At 40.8% G+C, this 12023-nt stretch overlaps 1 long non-coding RNA gene across 1 annotated transcript; it reads left to right on the top strand.

The window, feature by feature from the left end:
- Positions 1 to 650: 650 nt before the first annotated feature.
- Positions 651 to 11758, top strand: LOC123329072. The gene is made up of 3 exons (XR_006544215.1): positions 651 to 709; positions 10859 to 10991; positions 11544 to 11758. It is a non-coding gene; the product is annotated as an uncharacterized LOC123329072 (long non-coding RNA).
- Positions 11759 to 12023: the final 265 nt, after the last annotated feature.

The following is a 12023-nucleotide window of genomic DNA, read 5'->3' on the forward strand; positions in this document are numbered from 1 at the left end:
CTGGTTGACCTGGATGCTCAACCACGTCCCTCCTACCCAGCACTGCACCCTCACATCCTTCAGCTCAGCCACCCCGTGAGGTTCTGCTGGCTCCACCACTTCACACACAAGAAATCAAGGCTCGGGGACGCGGGCTGGTGAAGCAGTGCAGGCCCCACAGGTAATAATGGCAGACTTGGTGCTCATCCTAGGTCTCCCTTGGGCTGTTCATTTATTTAGCAAATATATATTGAGCTGATACTATATGTAACTTCTGAGACAACTGGATCAGCTCAGCCTGAACCCCTTCATCCTCCTTGAGATGGATGTTCACGTTCTGGATGTTCTCCACACTTGACATAATAAAATTTCTTGCTAAGCTGTTTTTTGGTTCTAAAATCTGCTTTGTTTGAAGGCAGGCCCTCGCTGTGTGATGTGAGCAACAGGGGAGCTGTAGGTCTTAGGGTTTATTTCTTAGACTTCTAACCTGTTAATGGGTTGGCATAATTTGGAGACTTGTTGGCAAGTTTACTGTAAAATTTATCAAGATGAAGACTGAATTGTGGAGGAGGAGCCAAGATGGCGGAGGAGTAGGACGGGGAGAACACTTTCTCCCCCACAAATTCATCAAAAGAGCATTTAAACGTCGAGTAAATTCCACAAAACAACTTCTGAATGCCGGCAGAGGACATCAGGCACCCAGAAAAGCAGCCCAACTCTTCGAAAGGAGGTAGGAAAAAATATAAAAGACAAAAAAAGAGACAAAAGAGGGAGGGACGGAGTTCCGTCCCGGGAAGGGAGTCTTAAAAAGAGAGAAGTTTCCAAACACCAGGAAACCCTCTCACTGCCGAATCTGTGCCGAGCTTTGGAAGCACAGAGGGCAACATAAAAGGGAGGGGAAAAAAAATAAACAATTAAAAATCGCGGATTGTGAGCCCTACGGTAACTCCCTCAGCGGAGAAGCAGCGCAGACGCCTGCACACGGCATTAGCAAGCGGGGGCTGGGCAGGGAAGCGCGGCGCGGGCTGTGTCCCTTAGAGTAAGAATCGGGCCGAATGTCCTGAGCGCTATGTGAGCGAAATAATTTGGGCTAGCAAACCAGACTGTGGGATATCTACCACGCGAAAAGCCAGCCCTAACCTAAGACACCGCCAGGCCCGCGCACAGAACAAAGGACTGAACAGAGATAGCCGGCTGCAGACCTTCCCCCTCCAGTGACAGGCAGCCAGAGCCGGAAGGGGGCAATCGCAGCCCCAGAGAGACACTATCTATAAAACTGTAAGCAGGCTTCTTTGCTAACTAAAACTTCTTGGGGGTCTGGACGGTCAACATCTGCCTGAGAAGGTGCGCCGGTTTTACACCCAAGTGTAAAGTGTAACCAAGTGGCGGGGAGGCGATAAGTCGCAGCATTGGCGCCCGCCAAACACATCACCTGAGCTGCTCGGATCTGGGAAGAGCACAAAACGCAGGCCCAACCGAGTCTGCGCCTCTGAGGACTACCCGAGTGCCTGAACCTGAGCGTCTTGGACCTGGGAGCTCAGCCCAGGGCCGGCCTCTGATTGTTCCCGGCGGAACAACCTAGAGCCCAAGCAGTGTGGGCAAGCGGGGGCAGACCCAGTGTGGCTGAGGCACTGCGAGCGCACACGCCAGTGTTATCTGTTTGCAGCATCCCTCCCTCCCTCCCCACAGCGCGGCTGAACAAGTGAGCCTAAATTAAAAAAAAAAAAAAAAAAAATAGTATCCTCAACCATCCCCTTTGTGTCAGGGCGGGAACCAGACACTGAAGAGACCAGCAAACAGAAGAAGCTATAACAGAGGGAAACGCCTTGGAAGCTACAGGCCATAGATTAAAACCCTGTGGTTACTACGGATTACATAGGAAGGGGCCTATAGATCTTGAGAAATATAAGTCGGACTAAGGAACTGCCAAAAATGAACTAAACCCACAATACTCACAACAAAACCAGAGAAAGACCTAGATATATTTTTACTATTTTTACGATCAATCTTTCTTTCTTTCTTTTTTTTTTAATTAAAAAAAAAAATTTTTTTAAGTCCTCTATTGTCCTTTAATTTTCACTTTTATAACTATTACTTTGCAAAAAAAAAAAAAAAAAGACCCTATTTTTTTTTCTTCTTCAGCAAACTTCATATATATATTTTATAATTTTTTGACCGTGGTTTTTTTTTTTCTTTTTTCTTTTTCTTCTTTTCTTTAACATTGTATTTTTGAAATTCCAAACTCTACTCTAGATTTTTAATTTTAGCCTTTTGATATATGTTATCAATTTTGTACCTATAGTTTTTTTCATAATTTCTGTGACTTTTTTTTTCCTCTGTTTCTTTCTCTTCTTCTTTTATATAACATCGTATATCTGCAATTCCAAACTCTACTCAAGATTTTTAATTTATGCTTTTTGGTATTTGATATCAATTTTGTACCTGTATTTTCTTTATAATTTTTGCGACATTGTTTTTGTTGGTTTGTTTGTTTTCTCTCTTTATTTTTCTTCTTCTTCTTCTTTTTTTTTTTTTTTTAACGTTGTATTTTTGAAATTCCAAACTCTACTCTAGATTTTTAACTTTTGCTTTTTGGTATTAGTTATCAATTTTGTACCTGTAGTTTCTTTATAATTTTCGCAACCTTGTTTGTTTTTCTTTGTTTGTTTTTTCTCTCTTTCTTTTCCTTCTTCTTTTCATTAACATCGCATTTTTGAAATTCCAAACTCTACTCTAGATTTCTAATTTTTGTTTTTATGTATTTGTTACCAATTTTGTACCTTTAAGAACCCAATCTTCAGGACCCATTTTTCACTAGTGTACGAGATTACTGGCTTGACTGCTCTCTCTCCCTTTGGACTCTCCATTTTCTCCACCAGGTCACCTGTATCTCCTCCCTAACCCCTCTCTACTCTACCCAACTCTGTGAATTTCTGTGTGTTCCAGATGGTGGAGAACACTTAAGGAACTGATTACTGGCTGGATCTGTCTCCCTCCTTTTCATTTCCCCCTTTTATCCTTCTGGCCACCTCTGTCTCCTGCCTCCTTCTTCTCTTCCCTGTATAACTCCGTGAACATCTCTGAGTGGTCCAGTTGTGGAGTGCACATAAGGAAGTGACTACTGGCTAGCCCACTCTCTCCACTATTGATTCCACCTCATCTCATTTGGGTCACCTCTAACTCCCTCCTCCCTCTTCTCTTCTCCATGTAACGCTGTGAACCTCTCTGAGTGACCCTCACAATAGAGAAACTTTTCATCTTTAACGTAGATGTCTTATCAGTGGTGCTGTATAGAAGGAGAAGTTTTGAAACTACTGTAAAATTAAGACCGATAACTGGAAGTAGGAGGCTTAAGTCCAAACCCTGACTCCAGGGAACTCCTGACTCCAAGGAACATTAATTGACAGGAGCTCATCAAACGCCTCCATACCGACACTGAAACCAAGCACCACACAAGGGCCAACAAGTTCCAGGGAAAGACATAACAAGCAAATTCTCCAGCAACAAAGGAACACAGCCCTGAGCTTCAAGATACAGGCTGCCCAAAGTCACCCCAAAACCATAGACATCTCATAACTCATTACTGGACATTTCATTACACTCCAGAGAGAAGAAATACAGCTCCATCCACCAGAACATCGACACAAGCTTCCCTAACCAGGAAACCTTGACAAGCCACCTGTACAAACCCACACACAGCGAGGAAACGCCACAATAAAGAGAACTCCACAAACTGCCAGAATACAGAAAGGGCACCCCCAAACTCAGCAATTTAAACAAGATGAAGAGACAGAGGAATACCCAGCAGATAAAGGAACAGGATAAATACCCACCAAACCAAACAAAAGAGGAAGAGATAGGGAATCTACCTGATAAAGAATTCCGAATAATGATAGTGAAATTGATCCAAAATCTTGAAATTAAAATGCAATCACAGATAAATAGCCTGGAGGCAAGGATTGAGAAGATGCAAGAAAGGTTTAACAAGGACTTAGAAGAAATAAAAAAGAGTCAATATATAATGAATAATGCAATAAGTGAAATTAAAAACACTCTGGAGGCAACAAATAGTAGAATAACAGAGGCAGAAGATAGGATTAGTGAATTAGAAGATAGAATGGTAGAAATAAATGAATCAGAGAGGATAAAAGAAAAACGAATTAAAAGAAATGAGGACAATCTCAGAGACCTCCAGGACAATATTAAACGCTACAACATTCGAATCATAGGGGTCCCAGAAGAAGAAGACAAAAAGAAAGACCATGAGAAAATACTTGAGGAGATAATAGTTGAAAACTTCCCTAAAATGGGGAAGGAAATAATCACCCAAGTCCAAGAAACCCAGAGAGTCCCAAACAGGATAACCCAAGGCGAAACACCCCAAGACACATAGTAATCAAATTAACAAAGATCAAACACAAAGAACAAATATTAAAAGCAGCAAGGGAAAAACAACAAATAACACACAAGGGAATTCCCATAAGGATAACAGCTGATCTTTCAATAGAAACTCTTCAAGCCAGGAGGGAATGGCAAGACATACTTAAAATGATGAAAGAAAATAACCTACAGCCCAGATTATTGTACCCAGCAAGGATCTCATTCAAGTATGAAGGAGAAATCAAAAGCTTTTCAGACAAGCAAAAGCTGAGAGAATTCTGCACCACCAAACCAGCTCTCCAACAAATACTAAAGGATATTCTCTAGACAGGAAACACAAAAATTGTGTATAAATTCGAACCCAAAACAATAAAGTAAATGGCAATGGGGTCATACTTATCAGTAATTACCTTAAACGTAAATGGGTTGAATGCCCCAACCAAAAGACAAAGACTGGCTGAATGGATACAAAAACAAGACCCCTACATATGTTGTCTACAAGAGACCCACCTCAAAACAGGGGACACATACAGACTGAAAGTGAAGGGCTGGAAAAAGATTTTCCATGCGAATAGGGACCAAAAGAAAGCAGGAGTAGCAATACTCATATCAGATAAAATAGACTTTAAAACAAAGACTGTGAAAAGAGACAAAGATGGTCACTACATAATGATCAAAGGATCAATCCAAGAAGAAGATATAACAATTATAAATATATATGCACCCAACGCGGGAGCACCGCAGTATGTAAGACAAATGCTAACAAGTATGAAAGAAGAAATTAACAATAACACAATAATAGTGGGAGACTTTAATACCCCACTCACACCTATGGATAGATCAACTAAACAGAAAATTAACAAGGAAACACAAACTTTAAACGATACAATAGACCAGTTAGACCTAATTGATATCTATAGGACATTTCATCCCAAAACAATGAATTTCACCTTCTTCTCAAGCGCACATGGAACCTTCTCCAGGATAGATCACATCCTGGGCCATAAAGCTAGCCTTGGTAAATTCAAAAAAATAGAAATCATTCCAAGCATCTTTTCTGACCACAATGCAGTAAGATTAGATCTCAATTACAGGAGAAAAACTATTAAAAAATCCAACATATGGAGGCTGAACAACACGCTGCTGAATAACCAACAAATCACAGAAGAAATCAAAAAAGAAATCAAAATTTGCATAGAAACAAATGAAAATGAAAACACAACAACCCAAAACCCGTGGGACACGGTAAAAGCAGTCCTGAGGGGAAAGTTCATAGCAATACAGGCACACCTCAAGAAACAAGAAAAAAGTCAAATAAATAACCTAACTCTACACCTAAAGCAACTAGAAAAGGAAGAAATGAAGAACCCCAGGGTTAGTAGAAGGAAAGAAATCTTAAAACTTAGAGCAGAAATAAATGCAAAAGAAACAAAAGAGACCATAGCAAAATCAACAAAACCAAAAGCTGGTTCTTTGAAAGGATAAATAAAATTGACAAACCATTAGCCAGACTCATCAAGAAACAAAGGGAGAAAAATCAAATCAATAAAATTAGAAATGAAAATGGAGAGATCACAACAGACAACACAGAAATACAAAGGATCATAAGAGACTACTATCAACAATTATATGCCAATAAAATGGACAACGAGGAAGAAATGGGCAAATTCTTAGAAAAGTACAACTTTCCAAAACTCGATCAGGAAGAAATAGAAAATCTTAACAGACCCATCACAAGCACGGAGATTGAAACTGTAATAAAAAATCTTCCAGCAAACAAAAGCCCAGGTCCAGACGGCTTCACAGCTGAATTCTACCAAAAATTTAGAGAAGAGCTAACACCTATCCTGCTCAAACTCTTCCAGAAAATTGCAGAGGATGGTAAACTTCCAAACTCATTCTATGAGGCCACCATCACCCTAATACCAAAACCTGACAAAGATCCCGCAAAAAAAGAAAACTACAGGCCAATATCACTGATGAACATAGATGCAAAAATCCTTAACAAAATTCTAGCAATCAGAATCCAACAACACATTAAAAAGATCATACACCATGACCAAGTGGGCTTTATCCCAGGGATGCAAGGATTCTTCAATATCCGCAAATCAATCAATGTAATACACCACATCAACAAATTGAAAAATAAAAACCATATGATTATCTAAATAGATGCAGAGAAAGCCTTTGACAAAATTCAACATCCATTTATGATAAAAACTCTCCAGAAAGCAGGAATAGAAGGAACATACCTCAACATAATCAAAGCTATATATGACAAACCCACAGCAAACATTATCCTCAATGGTGAAAAATTGAAAGCATTTCCTCTAAAGTCAGGAACAAGACAAGGGTGCCCACTTTCACCATTACTATTCAACATAGTTTTGGAAGTTTTGGCCACAGCAATCCGAACAGAAAAAGAAATAAAAGGAATCCAAATTGGAAAAGAAGAAGTAAAGCTCTCACTGTTTGCAGATGACATGATCCTCTACATAGAAAACCCTAAAGACTCCACCAGAAAATTACTAGAACTAATCAATGACTATAGTAAAGTTGCAGGATATAAAATCAACACACAGAAATCCCTTGCATTCCTATACACTAATAATGAGAAAACAGAAAGAGAAATTAAGGAAACAATTCCATTCACCATTGCAACGGAAAGAATAAAATACTTAGGAATATATCTACCTAAAGAATCTAAAGACCTATATATAGAAAACTATAAAACACTGGTGAAAGAAATCAAAGAGGACACTAACAGATGGAGAAATATACCATGTTCATGGATTGGAAGAATCAATGTAGTGAAAATGAGTATACTACCCAAAGCAATCTATAGATTCAATGCAATCCCTATCAAGCTACCAACAGCATTCTTCACAGAGCTAGAACAAATAATTTCACAATTTGTATGGAAAAACAAAAAACCTCGAATAGCCAAAGTGATCTTGAGAAAGAAGAATGGAACTGGAGGAATCAACCTACCTGACTTCAGGCTCTACTACAAAGCCACAGTTATCAAGACAGTATGGTACTGGCACAAAGACAGAAATATAGATCAATGGAACAAAATAGAAAGCCCAGAGATAAATCCACGCACATATGGACACCTTATCTTCGACAAAGGAGGCAAGAATATACAATGGATTAAAGACAATCTCTTTAAAAAGTGGTGCTGGGAACTCTGGTCAACCACTTGTAAAAGAATGAAACTAGAACACTTTCTAACACCATACACAAAAATAAACTCAAAATGGATTAAAGATCTCAACGTAAGACCAGAAACTATAAAACTCCTAGAGGAGAACATAGGCAAAACACTCTCTGACATACATCACAGCAGGATCCTCTATGACCCACCTCCCAGAATATTGGAAATAAAAGCAAAAATAAACAAATGGGACCTAATTAACCTTAAAAGCTTCTGCACATCAAAGGAAACTATTAGCAAGGTGAAAAGACAGCCTTCAGAATGGGAGAAGATAATAGCAAATGAAGCAACTGACAAACAACTAATCTCAAGAATATACAAGCAACTCCTACAGCTCAACTCCAGAAAAATAAATGACCCAATCAAAAAATGGGCCAAAGAACTAAATAGACATTTCTCCAAAGAAGACATACAGATGGCTCACAAACACATGAAAAGATGCTCAACATCACTCATTATCAGAGATATGCAAATCAAAACCACTATGAGGTACCATTTCACACCAGTCAGAATGGCTGCGATCCAAAAGTCTACAAATAATAAATGCTGGAGAGGGTGTGGAGAAAAGGGAACCCTCTTACACTGTTGGTGGGAATGCAAACTAGTACAGCCACTATGGAGAACAGTGTGGAGATTCCTTAAAAAACTGGAAATAGACATGCCTTATGATCCAGCAATCCCACTGCTGGGCATACACACTGAGAAAACCAGAAGGGAAAGAGACACGAGTACCCTAATGTTCATCGCAGCACTGTTTATAATAGCCAGGACATGGAAGCAACCTAGATGTCCATCAGCAGATGAATGGATAAGAAAGCTGTGGTACATACACACAATGGAGTATTATTCAGCCATTAAAAAGAATACATTTGAATCAGTTCTAATGAGGTGGATGAAACTGGAGCCTATTATACAGAGTGAAGTAAGCCAGAAAGAAAAACACCAATACAGTATACTAACGCATATATATGGAATTTAGAAAGATGGTAACAATAACCCTGTGTATGAGACAGCAAAAGAGACACTGATGTATAGAACAGTCTTATGGACTCTGTGGGAGAGGGAGAGGGTGGGAAGATTTGGGAGGGAAAAAAAAAAAAAGACTGAATTGTAACATATTTCCAGTACTTTCCTTTCTGTGGCATCACCTCCAGATAAATCTAATGCCTGAGTTTTCAGACACTGCAAGCAACCGCCTTTTTTTTCAACACTGTTTAACCACAAAAAGTATAAGGTAAATGTCCACCCACAGAAGGATGGTAAAGAAGATGCAGGGTATCTTCGATGGAATACTATTCAACCATAAAAAAGAATGAAATCATGCTATTTGCAGCAATATAGATAGACCTACAGATTATCACAGTACATGAACTAAGACAAAGACAAGTATCATCTGATATCATTTATATGTAGAACCTAAAAAAGGATACAAAACAGAAATAGACTTGCAGACATAAGAAACAAACTTATGATTACCAAAGGGGAAAGAGGAGGGATAAATTAGGAGTTTGGGATTAGCAGATACACACTATTATACATAAAATAAACAGCAAGGACCTATTGTATAGTAGAGGGAGCTATATTCAATATCTTGTAATAGCCTATAATAGAAAGTAATCTGAAAAAGAAAACATATGTTTATATATTTGTATATGTATTCTGAATCACTATGCTGTACACCTGGAAGTAACACAGCACTATAAATCAACTATACTTACTTTAATTTTTTAAAAAGAGTATAAGGTAAATTTTTGTGAAGTTATAATTCATAGCTTGGTTGTTTTATCACTGGAAAGGTTTTATCTTTGTAATCTTTCTTAGATAAACATCAATAAAAAATGTGCAGTAAAACATTTCTGCTTGAGATTTTGCCTGGTTGCATAACTTGGGTCACATTCTCAATGAGTGTAAATATGATTCCCTCCACTTAATGTTCTTACTCATTGGTTGTTATTTGGAAGAATAATGATGAGAATTTGAGAAGTCTTTCAGATGGAACTTAGGAACTCATATTGAATATTTAGGTGTAGAGAGGCTTGAACTGGCATTTCCAAAGTCAGAGTGTGGGGAAATGTGGAAACTTGTTCTGGGCGCTGCTCAACCTAATATAAATCACACTGGATGCTTTGCTTTAATCGCACATCTCATCAGGATGCAGGCTGAATGCGGAATACAATGAATGCTTTGCCACACTTGCTGATGCCAACAAGGCATTTCATTTAAAGATTCTAAAACTCGGAGCAGAGATGGTCCTTGTTTATGTTGCCCATTATATCATGTACTACGCATTTTCTAGCTCAGTGTAAAAAGGCTGAGCTCTTAAGTCAGGGGTTCAAATCTTGACTCAGTTCTTTAAAAGCCCTGTGCACTGCTGACCTCGGAGTACCTCAGTTTCTTCATCTGTCAAATGGGGACTGTGGCCACATCACGGGTGTTGTGAGGGGTGAAGAGGAGAATTTTCAAGTCATACTTGTGTCAATGCCCAGCACTAAGCAGGCCCTGGAATCAAACTGCCAGTATTATTATTTCTGATTACTTCAAGATTATTTGTAATTTTACATACATACATGAGACGAGACTTCTCCAGGGCAAAGAAAAAGTGGGCCACAAGATGCTGGCTGTGAGAGGCACTGATGAGTGGGAGGACAGGAATATCTGGAAGACTGTTCCTTAGAGAAGTTGCTGTTCACAGCACTTGGTGAGGAATAGCTGGGACGCCTCTGACATCAGAGGAGGTGGGGACTGCAGGCCCCCTGTGCTGCGGGCGGTAGACAGGGAGATGATGGTAGATTTGTACGTGCTCCCATCCATGTTCTGTCTATTGTGCAGGACGGAGAATTTGTCTAAATGTGTGTATATTGTTCCTGGAGTCACACAGTCCCCATTCTCCCTGCATTTTGACCTGTCTTTTTGGTTCTGTTCAGGATGCAGAGACCTAGTTCCTTCCAGGAAGAAACTGTGTACTGGTTGCTGGTTTGGGACATACCAGCTCCCTCCACATGCTGGCAGATGGTCCCCCAGGACTGTGTGGGGGGACCCAAGATAAAGGAGAAAGAGTGCAGGCTGTGGGCACAGAGGCACGAAGGTCATGTAGGTGGGCTCTGCTCTGGAAGTTGGGGTGGTGCAGCCTTCAGAGTCTGATTGTTATTCAAAGAGGAAAGCAAAATTTTGCAGAAATAGGATAAATGTTCCATGCAATTGCACAAGTTTTCTCGTCAAATTAAAAACATGAACAGTGTAGCAGCAGTTTAAATAATTTCTGCTTCTCTGTGCCACCTCCAGCAAAAACGAAGGAAGAAAACGTGGGAGAAGACAAAAAGGAGGGGGGAATCCCAGCCCAGGTGAGGCTCGGTGTGTTGGCTTCACAAATCAGCAGAATCTGTTCATAAGCAGCGTGGACGGCTGCCAGGAAGAGGTGAGAGGGAGGTGAGATCACTTTTGAGAGTCGTCTGTCACGGTTCTGAGCGCGTTTGGCGGTGTTGCTTTTGTTGTGCTGCTAGAGGGTGACAAAGCTGTGATGAAGCTGACTAGCACCCAGCGCAGTGCCCATCAGAACATCTGCCCTGATGCACTTCAGACCGTGAAACAGATGCGAGCATCCTCCCCCGCAGGCAGGCGAGGTTTTACAGGAGGAGAGAACATCCTGGAATTGTCCCTCCCCCTCCACCCAGTCTGGTGCATGATGCATGTGCCAGTCAAGACCGTTCCAGCAGAGAGGGAATTAGGTGCTTACAGCATGGCTGGTAGAGCTGAGGCGTGCAGAAGCTGTTGGGTGGGGGTGCTGTCCAGAAATCAGGAAACTGGCAGAACCTGCTAGAACCTGCTGAGGAAGCCACCGCTGCTGCCCGCGGCCTGGAGGAGGGGGCTGACAGTGAATCGGGGAGCGGTGGGAGGAGGGCAGGAAGATTTAAATGCCCCTGCTGCTGCTACAGGAGAGACTGACTGATACTTACCTTTTGCCTTCCAGGTCTCAGTAAGCCCCTCTCATAGGTGGAATTCGGCTGGATTCCTGCTTGAAAGGGATTCTGGAAAATGTGGTTCCCAGGCTTCCAGCCGCTGAGATAACAGGGCATAGCTGAAAGGCGTGCTGCTCAAGGCCAGCAGATCACAGCTGGCACAGTCCAGGCATATGGACACTCAGCACCCAAACTCACGTTCTGCCTGCATTCAATTTCCAACTAGCAATTGTAAAAAAAAAATCATGTTTCTTCACGCTCACTTTAGCCCTAAAGGAAACAGACCCAGAGCCTTATCAGTTATGATGTGTGTCTCTGACTGATTGTCATCCCTCTTGTTCAGTAAGACTTGCTCCAGATAGAATACGGCCTAGAGTCTGAACTACCAGCTAGCCACAATCAATACAAAGGGGAGAGCAGGGAAAGAGAGATTGGTTAATGTACATAAAAACACACAGAGAAGCAAACAAGAACATGTGTATAGGTACCAG

Source organism: Bubalus bubalis, chromosome 14 (assembly GCF_019923935.1).
Source record: "Bubalus bubalis isolate 160015118507 breed Murrah chromosome 14, NDDB_SH_1, whole genome shotgun sequence".
NCBI classification, from domain to species: Eukaryota; Metazoa; Chordata; class Mammalia; order Artiodactyla; family Bovidae; genus Bubalus; species Bubalus bubalis.